This window comes from Podarcis gaigeae (assembly GCF_964106915.1).
Source record: "Podarcis gaigeae genome assembly, chromosome: 10".
Taxonomy (NCBI): domain Eukaryota; kingdom Metazoa; phylum Chordata; class Lepidosauria; order Squamata; family Lacertidae; genus Podarcis; species Podarcis gaigeae.
The window spans coordinates 43,543,933-43,562,015 of NC_139686.1; the positions used below are offsets into that span (position 1 = coordinate 43,543,933).

The 18,083-nt window shown below is 42.0% G+C and overlaps 1 protein-coding gene across 2 annotated transcripts in view; it reads right to left on the bottom strand.

The window, feature by feature from the left end:
- The window catches only part of TRHDE (thyrotropin releasing hormone degrading enzyme), a 199,110-nt gene that overhangs the window by 171,043 nt on the left and 9,984 nt on the right, over window positions 1–18,083 (bottom strand). The window lies entirely within an intron of this gene.

An 18,083-nucleotide genomic window follows, 5' to 3' on the forward strand; every position in this document is an offset into this window, starting at 1 on the left:
AACTTTCCTTACAGTACTCAGCATTGAGTGTGTCAGGAGCAGAGACCCATCTAATTTGCAATTAACACTAAGGGTCCTACATGGAAAGTTTAGGAAGGTGACAGGAATAATAGATATATTTAGAATAATACATTTTGCAAGTTTGCCTCAAAACAGCAAGTTATATGTACATTTCAATTTTGGGCATAAATCTCACCATAAGCTGTTGGGTTTCTAGTCTGCAGCCCAAACATACCTTCTTGATGTTTGATTTATGGTACATGTTGAGGCAGCTTTTAATTTTAGCGGCAGTTCAAAAGGTGCTGCCCTCCTGTTGTGCTGCTTCTTGAGCAAGGCTTAATGTCTCCTAAAGCAGAACAACTAAGCTGGGAGAAAACCATTGTCCAATGTCTCCTGCCTTTCTTCCATGGCAGAGTAATAAGGACATAATTGCTAGAACCCATGCTTGCCTCATTATGTTATTATTACTCCTCCATGTAAGAAAGGCAGGAGATATAGGGCGATTCACTTTCCTTATACCAAATGAAACCATAGGGTCTATCTAACTCAGCAACATCCAAACTAATTGACAGTGGCTCCCCAGGCTTTCAGAAAGGCCTACATGGAGGTCCCAGGAGTTGATCTTGGGATCAGCTACAGCCCTATCTGAATGCTGATCTACAATGATGTTCCTGTGCATTGACTGCAATGCTAGATACTATACTAGGAGGAGCAGGAGGAGGAGGAGGAGAGTAGTAGTTTGGATTTGATATCCCGCTTTATCACTACCCGAAGGAGTCTCAAAGCGGCTAACATTCCCTTTTCCCTTCCTCCCCCACAACAAACACTCTGTGAGGTGAGTGAGGCTGAGAGACTTCAGAGAAGTGTGACTAGCCCAAGGTCACCCAGCAGCTGCATGTGGAGGAGCGGAGACCTTAACCCGGTTCCCCAGATTACGAGTCCACCGCTCTTAACCACTACACCACACATCAATTTGGGAGAACTTGAAAGCTCGCTTGCCATTTTGTGTTTGAAACATAGGAAAGAAACATAAGACACTGAGTAAGGGTTCATCTTCCTCAGTATTGTTTAAACTGACTGGTAGCAGCTCTCCGGGGTTTTAGGCAGAGTCTCTCCCAGCCCTACCTGGCAATGTCTGGGGTTGAACTTAGGATCTTTGGTATACAAAGCAGATGCTGTAGCACTGAGCTACAGCCCTACCCCACACTTTGTCTAATAAAGACATTTCCCAGTTGTTGTGATGTTTTCCTAATGCACCAATATAGCTTTCTCTGCTTTCTTTTTTTAAGGGGGGCATGTTGGTGTATACCTGGGGCAATGTGATGACTGTCCAGTGCATACAATCTGGGTCTAGTAATATGTCCCTGGGTATGATGTAAACTACCCTGTGATCTTCAGATGAAGCACAGTATATAAATTTAATTAATAATAGGTAGTTGTCAAATAGTAGAAGTGAATTCAAATACAATAAGGAAGTATTTCCTAAAGATCAAAGAAAAAGAAATATGCATAATCTAGTAAGGCTCAAAGCTTGCATCATGAAAGTTGTATCCCACAGCGCAGTCAAAGGTGCTACAAGCCGGTGGTATTAAGAACAGAAAAGTGACTTGCATACATTCTTTTCAAATTCAATCAGGCTACATAATCCTCCACTCAGCTGCAACCAAATACATTTAACTGATTTCAGAAGGAATTACGAACACAGAAGAGGGCAAAGCATCACAGCATAAAAACTGAGTAGATGCATGCTCAGTCCAATTGATTTAGATGGGTTTTGCACATCATAACCATGTAAAGCTAACAACAATAGGCAGTATCAGTTAATAAATGCTGATGCCAAGCCATCAATCTAGCCAATGCCCAGGGGAGCCAGAAAAATGTGTGCAAATCCATAGATGGTGAAGCTCAGAAAGACCATAATAAATGCTGAAACATGAGACGCTGGGATTGAGCAGGTGAAACCATTTCTACTGAACCCGGTGCTCAGCATGTTTTATTAACTAAGCTTTACTGAGAAATCAAACAAGAGTTTCAGTTGTTTGTGGTCATTAGAACATCTCTGTACTTTGTGTATGCACACACACGACCACAGAAAAACAGGCTTAGGTAAATAGTAAATTAATGTTTCCTTAAAAGCCCCCAATGATAAAATGATCACAGAATTCTACAGCTGCAAGCTTATCGGTGTTCTCTCTGGGCAAGTTAGGCAGAATTGTGTAGTTCTGCACTACCTGCCTTTTTAAAAAAAAAGTCCTTCTGTCACACTAATCTCCCAATGCAAATATTTTCCAATATTATCCATTAGGGAGTTGCTTCTGTGGCCTACGAGATGCCATGCTACAAACCATGCTCCACTCTGCCCTTTCCTTCCCTTCTTTCCATACAACCTAATATCATCTCTGCAGGAAGGTTATAAATTGGTACAAAAGCACTTCTGCTACCCCAACAAGCAGAAGGGAGCCAAGTTATTTTCTTATCCCAGAGTTTTCCATATGGGATACATAGGGCTTGCCCTTTTGTTTCCACTTCAATGTCTTTTACACAATTATTTGTAAGTACTTGGATACAATATCAAAGTACATGTAAGTGTTACACAGAATGTTCCTAACTCTTCTTAATGCTAGAGTTGTGCCTTAAGATCAACAATTGGCACCCAGTTAAGTCTTGCTACAGCCTGATGAGTACAGTGGTACTTCGGGTTACATACGCTTCAGGTTACAGACTCCGCTAACCCAGAAACAGTACCTTGGGTTAAGAACTTTGCTTCAGGATGAGAACAGAAATTGTGTGGTGGCAGCGCGGCGGCAGTGAGAGGCCCCATTAGCTAAAGTGGTGCTTCAGGTTAAGAACAGTTTCAGGTTAAGAACAGACCTCCAGAACGAATTAAGTTCTTAACCCGAGGTACCACTGTATTGACTTTTTGTGGCCCAGAGGCAGGCTTTTCCATTGGTAGCACCAATGTTATAGAATGCACTTTGCTGAAATCCAAGAGGCCCCGACCGTCCTGGCATTCAACCAGCTTTTGAAAATGCACAGCCATTGCAGATCAAGACCCAGAGTCCTCCCCCATTTCTTGGATAATAAAACACACGGACACCAAAATTTGGGTTAATGGGACAAATAATGAGTTAATGGGACAACTTTATTGGTTATAGATGTGAGCGGTATTGGCTTAGGCATTGGAATTGAACTGACTATATCTGACTCCTGCCCACCATGCAGGTAGTCTGGCAAGGGTCAACCACCAGTAGGGGGAGCCCTGTTGATGTACATCAACTGCAAGCTCCCCCAGGGTCCCCGATGGGGTTGTGGCATGGCCCTAGCACATACCCAGATCCCTTTAATGGAATACCCTTAAAGAGGAGGGACAGTTGAAGGCCACAACCTCCCCTCCTATAAACCAGGTTTTACCAATGCCTAACCACCACTCAAGCCAAACAGCTCACCAGCAACACCCTCACACCTGCAACCAACACCTAATGCCCTCAACGATATCGGCCAACCAGACATTGTTTCCCCAATCGGAAAGATGAACACCGAGGAAGGAAGAGGCAAGAAGGCAGAGACCCCCAGCCACACAGCCATTTAAATGGCGCAAGCCACGTCCCCCGGCCGGCCGGATTGGTCAGTCAGGGGCTGGGACTTGGCTGGGACTCCCTGTGAAGCAGGCAGCATCACCACACACCCCACTGTACATGGGGAGAGCACATGGCCTACCTGCAACCCCACCCCCCAGGGAAGGGGAGCAGCCTTCTCCTGATCTCTCAACCTGAGACTCCCATTTTACTTTTTCTGTTTTACTGTGTGTTTTAACTATGGGTGCTTATAAAATTGGTTTTTATGGTTCGTAGACTGTTTAGAAGCAAATTTTTGCATGAAGCAGCACATAATAATAATAATAATAATAATAATAATAATAATAATAATAATAATATCATCAAACAAAAAACTGCACTGAGAATGCTCCTGTACTATCAAGGAGGTCCCCACAGACACAGACTCCCAAGGTCAAAATAACCATTACAACGAACACCCTTAATGATCAATTACTTTGTGTGTTAGGCTATCTTGCATAAAACAGTCCTTTAGGCAAGTTCATGCTATTATGCCAGGTGTGGAGATACTGCAGCCCTCCAGATATCATTGGACCCAAACTCTCATCAGCCCCAGGCAGCAGGACCGGCTTAGGCATGATGAGAATTGTAGTCCACCAACATCTGGAGGGCCAGAAGTTCCCCATTCCTGCATTATGCTATTAATGTGATAACTGCAATTATCAATTGAAAATTTAATGTTCTAATCCTATGCACACTACAGAATAAGCCCAACTGAACATAGCAGACCTTACTTTTGAGTATACATGAATAAAATTAGTATGCATAAATTTTATGTTTGTTTGAGGTACTGCAGTATCAGATCAGCTATTAGCCATCTTTCTGGGCCACAAATTTCATATCTGACTATTGGTCAAAAACAGATGTTGCTCTCCAGAAGTTGCTGAGTTCAAAAATCTAATGATCCCTGACCTGACCATTGGCCATGCAGCTTGGGATAATTAGTGCTCTAGTCCAAAACATCTGGAAGGCATAAAGTTGTTGGAAAGCAGGGGTGACAGACCTTGACTTGCAGAATGCAATATCTGCATTGTTCTATTGATGTAAGTACACTTATGAAATGTGCAGCTGCATTCCGTAAGAGTCAGTTGATCACTCCTGAGCTCTGCTTCCAGCCATGTGCTTCTGATTTAGCAAGAAAGCTCCCAATCCTGATCAGCAATAATAATCAGTAATCTATATCAAGTTCCATTGGAATCTGTGATTGCCTCCTCAACAGGAGCAAAGCTGGTAGGTGATCAGCTTCTTAGGGTTTGGGCTTCTTAGGGTTTGGGCTATCACATGAATTTGTCAGCTCATCTCGGTTACTCTGTTCCTTCTTGACAGCTTTTCTTCTGGGTTCCTGTTTGCTAAGAGATCAGGCTTAAAACGGGCCGTATCAAAGCCACAAATGAATGAAGGTAATTGAAGAGTACACGTTGCACGCATGAAACTAGAAATTTGGCAGTCGCTGGCTCTCCTGCCACAGTACAGGAATAAACAAAACTACAGCTAATTTCTTTATCCTTTCCAAAAAGTACAGTTTTAAAACATACTCAACCCTTTAGGAGAGGCTGTTCTATAAATAAATAAAAGCACACATCACTCTCCTGTCTCGTAAATACTGTATCTGTCACTCAAACAGATGCCAATGAGCACAGTATCGCCTGAGCAGTTCCATTTTCATTCTGCTGAAATGATGCAGCTGTGGTAGGTGCACAGGAAAACACTGGCTTGATTGACAGATGTTCATACTGCTGCGGGAATGCGCTCACCTTCCTGTGTTCTTAGGTGAGATTCTGCCCAAAGATTACACTTAGCTTTCACATTTCCTTTACAGAAAGTGTTTTTAATCATACAGAAACACTTTAAGATAATGGATATGAAGCTTGCTCATAATGTCAGTAGCAAAGGTCAAACTGATAAAGGAAAGCAGGATTCACACCTTTAGGAAATAAATCACTGGTGTCAGGTAGTGGAATAGAAGATTATAAGAGCTAGAGGAGGCATCAAACTGTGGAGCAAAAGTATCACACGGTCCACATTTGTCAGGTTTAGATATATATATATATAGGAGCTAGCAACATGGGTGAAAAGAAGTCAAAAGCAAGCTAGCAAAGTGCTTTAAAACTTTGTAGCTAAAGCATATGTAATCTTCCTCAGAAGATCTTCTGTTGAGATTTTCAAAATAGTTATTTTCATTATTTATTACATTTATTGACTTATAGGGGATATTCTGATACATTCCCAAAAAGTTCCTGTCTAAAGGCAGGGGATAGGATCAGATGATCCATTGCAATTCTGATTCTCTGTGAAGGGCTAGGCAAAGGTAGATTCACAAACTATTTTATATTCCTTTCCAGCTAAAGAACTTGATTGCATACAGCCAGCAGATCTCTAATAGGAAAAAAGAAATCAATTTCCTCAGAAGCTACATTGTCTGATGGAACAGATATATCAAAACGCAAGCGTCATGTTGGTACCTGCTTTGTGTCTGTCAACAACAAAAAGGCATGCATTTCTTTTGAAAACAAATATTTTGTGGCCAGAACAACCTAGTTAAAATTTCACCACCTATTACTGGAAAGCCCAGACTGGGTTTTTCATCCAGAATTTACCTCTGGAGGGAACTGGCACGCTCCTGAGCTTGTGTGGGCATGCACAAGGATTCCAGTTCCATACCCACTCAGATTGGCAGAAACCTTTCTCAGAGCTGCAAGTAGATGCATCTTCCAAGCTGTCTTCAAGTGCAGCTCCATGCAGAGCATACTGCAATAGTTAAATCTGCAGTTAACAGAGCTTGGATCACTGTGGCCAACGTAGCCCTATCTAGGACAGCTAGCCCTATCCAGGACAGGCTAGCTAAGATGGAAATAGGCACTCCAAGCGACCGAAGCTATCAATGCCTCAAGCAACATAGATGGATCAAAGCTACACACCTGTTCCTTCCTGGGGAGTGCAACCCCATACAGAACTGCCCTTCTACCTACTTCTCAGGCTCAAGATGCAACACATCTTGTTCAGATTCAGTTTCAATTTATTAGCCCACATGCAGCCCATTACCATCTCCAAGCACCTTGCAAGCACCTGATTCTCCTGCTTTTATTCAGATGGAATGGGTGTCATCGATGGCACATTACTCTCAATCCACTCTCAATTTTACCCGTGGACTGCCATCTGTCCAGATTTTAATTTGCTCTGAACTAATTTTAAGATGTATTTTAATTAATTGATTGCCTGTTTTTATGTTCTTATGTTCTTTGTATACTGTTATAGGTAGGTATCCGTGGTGGTCTGCCATAGTCGAAGAAGTGTGCATGCACACGAAAGCTCATACCAATAGCAAACTTAGTTGGTCTCTAAGGTGCTACTGGAAGGATTTTTTAATTTTTTGTATACTGTGTTAGTTTTATGATGTTAGCCGCCCTGAGCCCGGCTCTGGCCAGGGAGGGTGGGGTACAAATAAAAAATTATCTATGTCTCTATCTATCTATTCCCTGTTGACAACTCCCAATGTCTAGGATACAACTAGGAAGCAGTTGTGACTGGGCTTTCCCATTTCCTCAATAGACTAGCCCCATGAGTCAGGCGTGGGTGTTCATTAGTAAGGCACTTTTCTTTCTATGAGAGCTTCTGGCAGTCTCTTCTCCTGCTGACTATGCCTCCTTATCTTTCTAGGTTGTCTGGTCACTGTAGCTTTTAGCTCCCAGAACTAACACTGTAATTATCACTATATTTCTCCATACCCAGGATGGGAGACCCGCAATGTTTTTCTCTTCACTCAAAGTACCAAGACTGCAAGACTTTGCTACAGACCTGGACAACATATCAACAAAGGCAGGGAATGGCTGGGTGTTATTCATGCCTTTGAGGATTTCTCTCGGAGTGGACTTACTCTCCACTCCACACTACACCTGTAGTAATGGTGTACACAACATTTTTTACCTCAGCATTCTCTTCTGTAAAGCCAACGTGAATGGATTCCCCCCCCCTCCCTGCATTATCAAACCAGACTTGTGAATTCTCTCACCACATATCCTGCTAATTATTCAAAACATCCTGAAAAACATGCTGAGAAACAAGTTGAGCTAGGAAGTGCTGTATTATGATCCAGACACAGGATAAGAATGCTCACATAACCATGTCAACAAAATTCAGCCAATATATAAATTTACCTTTGCTTCATCCGATTAAAAAAAAGGGGGGGATGGGGGTAGGAAAGCAATTCTTTGAGAGATCCCATGCATTCCGTTTCAGGGGCAACTAATATCTGAAAATGTTTCTCACCTCCATAACCCATTCTTAAATCACTGCCTAATAATACCTCAGTTGGTTAGAGTATGGAGCGTCTCCACCCCCATCATTCTGCCCAGACACTGAGATCCAGCGCCAAGGGCCTTCTGGCAGTGCCCTCACTGTGAGAAGCCAAGTTACAGGGAACCAGGCAGAGGGCCTTCTCGGTAGCAGCACCCGCCCTGTGGAACACCCTCCCACCAGATGTCAAAGAGAAAAACAACTACCTGAGGTTTAGAAGACATTTGAAGACAGCCCTGTTTAGGGTAGTTTTTAATTACTAATGTTTTAATGTCTTTTTAATCTCTGTTGGCAGCCCAGAGTGGCTGGGAAAACCCAGCCAGGTGGGCAGGGTACAAATAAATTATGATTATGATTATGATATGCCTAAGCTGACATTTCGATCCCCGTAAAGGACAGCTGCATATTCCTGATCCTCAGGATCCCTTCCAACTCAACAGTTTCTATGACCATGAGGCATAGCATCCAAACATCCAGTTTTACCATGTGATGAAATGATTATTACATGATTAAGATAATGTGCAGGGTTGGTCCAATGCATTTTGTTGCCTGAGGCAAAGGAGCCCTCTCCCAATTTCACAGACAGAAGATAGCCAGGCTGGCAGCAGAACAATATCTGCCACATCTGAGGGCAGCAGGGAAGCTTGCAGGAGAGTGGCACACACAGCTCTGTCCTCCAGCCCCCTTACTACCACTCTCCAACCCCCAGCATCCGCTGCTGAGGCAGTTGCCTCACTTTGTCTAATGGTAGGACCAGCCCTGATAGTCAATGAAGTAGTCTTTACTTAAGGCAGATTGAAAAATCCAGTTCTCCTCTGTGCATTTGCCACTTTCCATGCTTACAACTGCTTGCAGAGGTGAAAGATTTAAATGTGGCACCTCTTTTCATTAAATGCCATTCTATTCAAGAGCAGCAGAGAATTTATGATAATATATGTATGCATTTAAATACTGTGTGTACCACAAATGCTGACTGAGGAGTTTTCCCCCAAAAGAGTAAGCACTATGTATGTACAGTATTTTCCTAGTGCATTCAGCTTGCAAATTCAAACGGAGATGAATAACAATAGGCTGTACGTTTGCAATTCATGGGTTTTAGACTATTCTGTGAATTTGTTTGCAAGTCTGATATTGTTTGTTGTTAATACACACCCACCTTATTATTATTTTTTAAGCACTCAAGGTACTAAGATACATTGTTTTTTGCTTACTCAAACTTGTACTGGTTCCATCCATAGACTAGGGCAGAGCAAATAAAATAAAATACCATCACATCATTCTGAAATGTCACTTTAAAAAATCCCTACCGCTCTGCTGGTAGCCTCAACCAGCTTAAGGGGCAAATGATACATTGCATGCAAAGTATAAAGAAGGCTGCTGCTTTTTGCAGAGACGTATGCTAAAAACTGTTACATCTTGAAGAAATAAACCGCAGTAGAAGAGGCTGTTGAAACTTTCCTTTATCTACTCCAGGTCCTCATCATCCACCCTGCTGCTTTTCCCCAAATGCAATGGTAAATCCACATCTGGAATCCCATGGGGTGAAAGCATATTGGGAGTAATTTGAAGCAGACAAATGGTTGATGACAAAGAATTTAAGCACTCCTCCTCCCCTCCTCTGCTCTAAATTCTGTCCTTGCAAAGGGCAGCCCACCTTTCAAATCACCTAAAGTCATAATGAAGCTGCATTTTGAAGCCCTGACTGTCAGGTCTTAAGATAATGGCCTTGTGGGACAAATCTGACCCCATAGTGGGCAAAGATTAGGTCTTGGGCTGAAAGTTCCACACCTCTCTGCTAGGAGATCTGGCCCTAGTAAAGTTCCAAAGACAACAAAAGCTGTAGCTTTGGATGCAATCGCTTTGCAAGCATCACTTACCTTAATAGGTCCAGCACATGTAAGCTTCTGTCCTAAGGCATTTCGAAATCATGCTTGGCAAAGCACAATGCCTAGCATCATACAGGTCCAGAATACTTCCCCGAGTCAGATTAATACAATTCATTTTATATTATCTATACAAATATGCACCTTTTCATATTATGCTTATTATATACATACACACAATGTTCAGTTTAAACTGTGTGGGTGTTTTCAGGGAAGGATTTAAAAAGAAAACCTATATTGTCGATGTCCTACTGAGTTTCTCTACTGCAATGCATTGACTCACCCATGAAAACATTTCAGCATTATTTATTTATTATTATTGAAGCAATGACTCACTGACAGAGAATGTATTTTTAGGAATTTAAATAGTCCAGCTGTGAACAGCAAGGACTTAAGGCGGAGCCCACTTATTGCTTACTTGTAATATAAATTTTAACTAACTTCTGTTTTATATTACTGAAAAATTAATAGGAGGATGACATGTTGCCTCAGATACTGAATTATGTTTGTGGAAGCCACTGCCAAGCAGCTAGTTATTGACACTCTAGCCAGAGCAGCGACAGGGTTTCCCCTTAATATTTCATTCCGCTTGCATTATTTGTGGATTATACGACATACGGGCTCCCTCCTTAATGGCACCATTTCATATAGAGACTGGGTAGTCATATAAAAGGGAAGAGGGCATGCACACATTCTATAATGGTCTCTTCTCAAAGTTCATATTTCTGAACTAAGAAATTTAATTGACAAGTGATATGCTCTGCTGATGCTTTGAGGATGGCATTTCCAAGAAGAAAGTGAAGTACTCCATTAACAGTTAAAACCAAAAAGTTGAAATGCATAGCAACATTTCTTTTGGAATTTGCAACCACGTGCAAAGTCCCTACATCCAGTGTTAGAAGTTAGGCAGGTGCAAGGTGCGTTTTGCAACTAGCACCGATCCAATTGCGACCATGTGGAGATCTGTGGATGCTAGGTTGGTGTTTGGGGAAAGCAAAATGTCCCTTAGAGTAGGGTCTGAAATATTTTCCGTGAAGCCTGAATTTGTTTTATTTTGGATTGTTTTATTGGATGTGTTGTAAACTGCTTTGAGATTTGTTTTTTTAAAATATAAAGCAGAACAGGAATGAAAATGATGATGATGATGATGATGATGATATTCCACTGTAAAATAGCAAACAAAAAGAGGCACCTAGACATTCCATTGTGGTGACCGCAACCTATGTTTAAGGTGCCGTTTATCAATTAGATTACATAACTGCCTTAAAAGGTAAAGGTAAAGGACCCGACAGTTAAGTCCAGCCACGAACGACTCTGGGGTTGTGGTGCTCATCTCGCTTTACTGGCCGAGGGAGCCGACGTTTGTCTGAGGACAGTTTTTCCGGGTCATGTGGCCAGCATGACTAAGCTGAACCAGAGCAGCGCACGGAAACGCCATTTACCTTCCCACCGGAGTGGTACCTATTTATCTACTTGCACTTTGACATGCTTTCGAACTGCTAGGTTGGCAGGAGCAGGGACCGAGCAATGGGAGCTCACCCCGTCGCGGGGATTCGAACCACTGGCCTTCCAATCGGCAAGCCCAGGCTCAGTGCTTTACACCACAGTGCTGCCTGCACCCACCCAAGATCAACAGCTTAAGATCAACTACATGCTACTCTACAGCTGCACGTAGCAAATTCCTGACAGCCCTTCTTTACAAAAAGTCCTCAGTTGAAGGAGACTCACATTAGAAAGGAACAAGGTGGGAAGGAAGTACCTGAACATTCGCCTGCCAGTCATTTTGCCCTAACAACTCTTAGACATCTCAGTTGAATTACCCATTGAATTACCAAGCACATTGGGTGCTGTGTTTACCTTACCAAAAAAAAATAGTTCTCAAGCTCCATGAGAATAAAAAGGCAAGGGTCTATGCCTGGCAGCTTGACACATTCCCACCCCCCCACCCCATGAAAGCTTATGCTATTATTCCAAGCCTGGATAATGGTAGGAACTATTTTCAGGTCTCATGCTAAGCCTTGGGGAGGTTTAAAAAGCTGCAATACATCCCACTGCTTTCTAAGCCTCCCCAAAGTTCAACAGAAATACTTCCAAATTAAACAAAGGATGCTTTCTGTGTGGAACTTCAACTGTGGATATTTCTAAACTATTATTTCAGTATCAGTAACACTTTGTAAAAATGGATGTTACAGCTACCTGACATAGTTGTGGGAGGCATGAATATGTGAAGGATGCTTCCAGATCTGCTTGAATAAAGAAAGGTCTAAAAATAATGTGAAAAACAACAATGCCGAGCATATCACACTATCACTTTCCATGTGCATAAAACTGCAGAAAAGGACTTCTCCACATTTTCCCCTACCTATTTATACCATGCATGCACACTAATACAAGACTCTTCATTTGTTTATCATATTTGCATCCTGCTTTTCCAGGCAGGTTGTGTGGGGTTATCCAGTTTTATCCTTATAATGACCCTATGAGATAGATGTGGGTGAATGAGAGCAACTTGTCCAAAGGACTCCACTGAGCTCTATAGCTGAGTGGTCATCTGATCCCAAGTTTCCCTGGCCAAAGCCCAACACTTTTATCCACAACTACCCATTGGTCTTGTAGAAGATTCCACACACACCCGTGATCCAGTTGTTCACAATGTTGGGGTCTACTGAAATAACTGCATGCATTAAAAGTAAAACTATTTAGTACATCTAGTCAGCAATTTCTACTGAGCAACAGTTCTACTCCTTAGGGGATTTTAGGTGACCTAGAACATAGACAAAATTGTACACTGCAGCAAAACATGGATAAGTAAGGGTGGCTATTAGAAAGCTGGCTTTGTATCAAAGTGCAAAGGAAGTTTGTGATTTTTTAATGACTTCAGAGCTTACCGAAGTACCAGAATGACAGTAACCAGTGTCTAGAATTCTTTATGTATTTACAAAGGCAGCCATGAACTGTGCGCTACCTCCACTGAAATACCCCACCCAGAATAGTAAGTGCCCACTTATCTGCTGCAACACGTAGACCTGCTTGAATCGCTATGAATATTCATTCGCATTTCAGATTAATTTATTACGCCACTGTCCATCCCTTTTGTGTTTGCCTCCTAGAAAAATCATATAGCGAGTACATTTTTACTGATGAAAATAACTACAGAAGCCAAATTCCTGCACTATGTGAATGCATGATTTATCAGAGCACTCAGTATTACACAACATAGAGCTCAAGTGTAGAATATCTGCAATCAGCCCCCAAATGCAGAATAATTGTTGAGTAAATCTAAATAACAAATGAACTGGGAAAAATTGTGAACTGCTTACAAATTCTCCAGGAATAGAAAAGAGGTTAAATTAGCTGTTCAGTTCCAATTATTCCTCTAGAATTTAAGTATTCAAAGCAAACTAGGACTAGTGTTCACTCCTAGACTGGAATGATATTTCAGTATTTTAAATTATCTTAGCACAGAGTATTGTAGTCTAAAGTCTTTGCATTATTCAACTACTATGGATAATAGAAATTTACTTTCTATTTGGGATTTTTATTTCAATGCAAAAAAAAATTTAGCATAGCATGTATGATCAAAAACATCACTGGTTTCAAAAAGGTTGGACTGGAAAACTTTGAGTCAATCTTCCTCCCTGAGCTGAGGCCACAGCAGTTATCAAGGCTGGAGAAAGATGTGCTGCCAAAGGGTCTGTAGGTGTGAGGTGGGAAGACCTAACAGGGTTCATCAATATGGGACCCATGGGTTCCATGGAACAAAAGGGCTTGATTTGCCAGATTAGGAGTCCTAATTGCCAAAATGGCAGCCGTGCAGATATCCAGCCCCAACTGGTTGAAGCAGGTACAAATAGTGAAGGCCAATGTGGTCAGGAGGAAGATGGATGATAGACCAAACACTGCTGAGGCTTCCCAAGGTTGGATCTGGTGGTATATGTGGGTGAAGATCTGGTGGAGGGGAATTGTTACTTTGAAATTGTTCCTTTGGGGTCATTCCTTGGTGGTACAGGGCTTTGTATTACTGTGTAAGAAGATTTAAGGAGGTTTAATGTTTTGTTTTTGTTACCGTTTAATGAGTTTGTCCTATTCTGTTGAAATAATAACATCTTTCCCCTCATATATTGACTACCAAAGATCCTTTAAAGAACCTGCAGAGTTCATCAGCAAAACACTCTCCTGGGCAAGGGCCACAAATTCTGAGTGTTGCTTTAAAAAAAAGTTAGGTTTCTAGCTCCCCTAGAAAGAAAGTTATGAAGCAAAGTGCAAAACTGCCCCTCTAAGAAATTTCTGTGAAATGAGCCCCTGCCCTAGAACAGCATCCTAAGAGTCAAGTGCAGCACCATCACCCTAACACTAGCATGCAGTTGCCCTACAAAACAGATATAGCAAGGGAGAGAACAGAGCTGGAGTTTTTCTTCCGCATGCCTCCGAAAGGATGCCCTTTGGCTGCTGTACACATACTGTGCCAGCCTGTGTGCAAGCTTGATGCATGTAAACTGACTAACAGCAATACCAAATGGCACTAGGGATTTACTTCCCCCTTTCTCTCTCTACAGTATCTTGTAATTTTCTCCTTTCCGATGAAGCTTGAAAGAACCACTTAGTTGAAGTGGCATGCTGTGTAGAGTAAGCATGCCAAAGCGACGAAGTTTTCTCTTGGCTGTGCTCAGCTGACCAGCCGGGAATCATGTTCAGATTAACCATCATATTGGAGTTCAAGAGTTTTGTCCCATAACATGATTAGCTAGTGGTGGGGCATGAAGGAAGGTGCAAAAGAAAAAAGAAATCATGGCTTTCCCTTCAAGATGCCAGGTCATTTCCTTGAGCTTTCTAGGATATTCTGTGCTATATTATTATTATTATTATTATTACTTATACCATTATGACAGCAACTATTACTACTCTTTTAATTGGGTAGCTGTTGCTCCTGCCAACCTAGCAGTTCGAAAGCACGTCAAAGTGCAAGTAGATAAATAGGTACCGCTCCCACAGGAAGGTAAACAGCGTTTCCGTGAGCTGCTCTGGTGTCGCCAGAAGCGGCTTAGTCATGCTGGCCACATGACCCGGAAGCTGTACACCGGCTCCCTTGGCCAATAAAGCGAGATGAGCACCGCAACCCCAGAGTTGGCCACGACTGGACCTAATGGTCAGGGGTCCCTTTAGGAGACAGAGCACCTTAACCATTTCTTCTCTCACTTCGTAGCACACTTCAATCAAAATAAAATATATGTTAAAGATGTGTTTGAGTCCCTGTCAAACAGGTTTGAGTCCATGACTTAAATGTCTTTAAATCATTAGCTTTTCTGCAGAGGGCAGCTATGTTTTGGACTACTCTTCTATAGTTATTATTTATTGAACTTATATAGTTAAGTTCTATATGGCAGCCAAATACTAAACACTGGCTCTAACTTGCAATAGCAACCATTTAGCATAAGAAGTGTACAGTGGACGCTCGGGTTGTGAACGTGATCCGTGCAGGAGGCACGTTCGCAACCCGCAGCATTTTCAACCCACAGTGCCACGTCTGCACACATGCAGGCTGCAATTCGGCGCTTCTGTGCATGCGCAAAGAGCAATTTAGTGCTTCTGCGCATGCGTGACCGCCAACACCCAGAAGTAACCCGTTCCGGTACTTCCAGGTTTCGGCAGGTCCATAACCCAAAAAAACACAACCTGAAGCGTTTGTAAACCCAAGGTATAACTGTACTACCCACTTGCAAATCCAACAGCCTGATCTTCTGGCCTATGGAAGTATGTGCAACTTTGTCACCTAGAAGTGAGTGCAGCCCACAACACTGCATACCCTTAAATGGTGGGGCAGTAAATTGCAGCTCTCCTTCCACACATCCTTGAATCCATCCTATATAATATGTTATGTGCATCTGTAGTGGAAACTGCAATATTCCAATACTCTGGCAGCATACAGAATGGTCGTACCTGGCATTTTTGTTTTATATAAAACTTCAATGAGACAAAGACGGTTAACGACGAGCTTTGTTAATCCACAATATTTTTACAATGCTCTCACAAATTAATGTGCTTGTGCATCACTGCTCTCTACTTCATGGAATTTGAGACCTATTCAAGTGCAAGTCATCAGCTCTTATTTCGACGCAGGTAAAAAGAGAACCTTTGCTATAACAAGCAGCAAGAGCCCTTGACTGCTACAGCAGAAATGCTTTGTTTTCCCCTGACCAAACTTAAGTACTTCTTCGCCATTACAAGTATGATGTGCTACAATTAAGAAAAAGATCTTTTGAAGGTAGAAGTTAATTCAGTGAGGCCACCAGGTCATTTTAGTGTAGCCACAGAAGACAGCCTAAAAAAATAGCATGGCTGGTTATTGCTGTTTTTGGACTATCTTGACTTGCCACTCAATACAGTGGAAATTGAACTAGTAAGTAAAGTGCCAAGATGGTTATGATATGGACTTCAGCTGAAAGCTAAGGCATAAGTAGCAGAATCTTTAGGTTACAATGCATTTCTCCAGGGACAGAAGACAAAATGCATCGTTCAAACTAGCAGCCAAGCAAATTCTAATGCACTTAACGCTGGTTTTGATATGCAGCCCAACAAACAGAAGATTGAAATCCTACACACATTTACTACTACTATCATTTATTCTTTATTACCTGCCCTTCACCATAATGTTCTATGGAGGGGTGGTGCTACATGTTTAGGGAAAGCTCTGCCCTCAGATCCTGACTATGTGCTTTTATAGAACACCCACAGCAAAGGACAAAACACTCCAGAGCTCATTACTTAAAAAATAATAATAATAATCACACAAACACTGGATATTTTTCACAGGCGTGCAGAAGATGCTTTCCACCTCTTTGGCCCAAGTCACAATCAGCAATTCTAACACAAATATGCTTTTTTATGTGGATTAAACTTGTTGCAAAGGAAAAAGTCCCTCCTCCCTGCAATAGAAAGAAATGAGAGTTGGCAGGAGGTTGTGATTATATATATATATATATATATATATATATATATATATATATATATAGCTGCCACAATTTCTGGTGAAATGTTTGGCTTATTACACAGTTCTGCACATGAGATTTGTAAAACAAAACAAACTGACGTAAATAGTTTTGTTTCTTCTCACACACATTGCAACTCCTGGATCGCTGCCAATAAGCCTAAGCCACATTCCAGGGCAACCAAACATTTCCTTCAATGTGGAGAACCAAGTGAAGGGTGTCTGTGGATAAACCATTCAGTGCTTCCAAGAAGTCTTTGCAAATAATGTAAGAGCAGCCTGATAGATCAGACCAATGGCCCGTCTAGTCCAGCATCTTGTGGCCAACCAGATGCCTGTAGGATACCGGCAAGAAGGACTCAAGAATAATAGCACTCTCCCCTCCTGCAGTTCCTAGAAACTGGCATTCAGAAGCATACTGTATGGCCTCCAAAAAGAAATGCTTTTGCAGAACCTTGTGTGTGACACCCGCAAACCATTACAAAGTCACTCCCTAATGATCCAAAAACGCAGCTGGAAACCCCTTTAAGATTTTACATTCCAACTACACATAGCGCTCTATAGATACAAAGTAGCACTAAGTACCAGTGTGGTGTAGTGGTTAAGAGTGGTAGACTCGTAATCTGGGGAATCGGGTTCGCTTCCCCACTCCTCCACATGTAGCTGCTGGGTGACCTTGGGTCAGTCACACTTCTCTGAAGTCTCTCAGCCCCACTCACCTTACAGAGTGTTTGTTGTGGGGGAGGAAGGGAAAGGAGAACGTTAGCCGCTTTGAGACTCCTTCGGGTAGTGATAAAGCGGGATATAAAATCCAAACTCCTCTTCTTCTACCTCTTTGCGTAAGCAAAGCAACTTCTGCTTGTGCAAAAGGGTCTCTCTCTCCCCTCTCTACTCTCCACTTGCCCACTAAATCTGTTCCAGGTTTTCCCCCAACCAGAGCAAGTGAGAAGGGAGGGAGGTAAGTCCAAATAACCAAGCAGAAGTTGTTCCACAATTATTCCCATAGTAACTGAATAAAGCCTGAGAGTGATCCTATTCAGAGTACACCCACTGATGTAAATAGGCATAGCTAACTTAGGCTCATTTATTTCAATAGGTCTACTCTTTTGTAGGACTTGGCTCACTACAGCCCTGAGAAAGAATCAACGGCAACTTCATTTTGCAACAGAAATACTAGTTATTGTTCCTGATAATAATTACTTTTAAGCTAATGATCTGTTTAGCCAATATGGAGCCAGTCAATGAAGTACAAGCAACAGCATCTGTTCCGCTCACTGTCATCTTCATGCTATCACACACACATGAGTT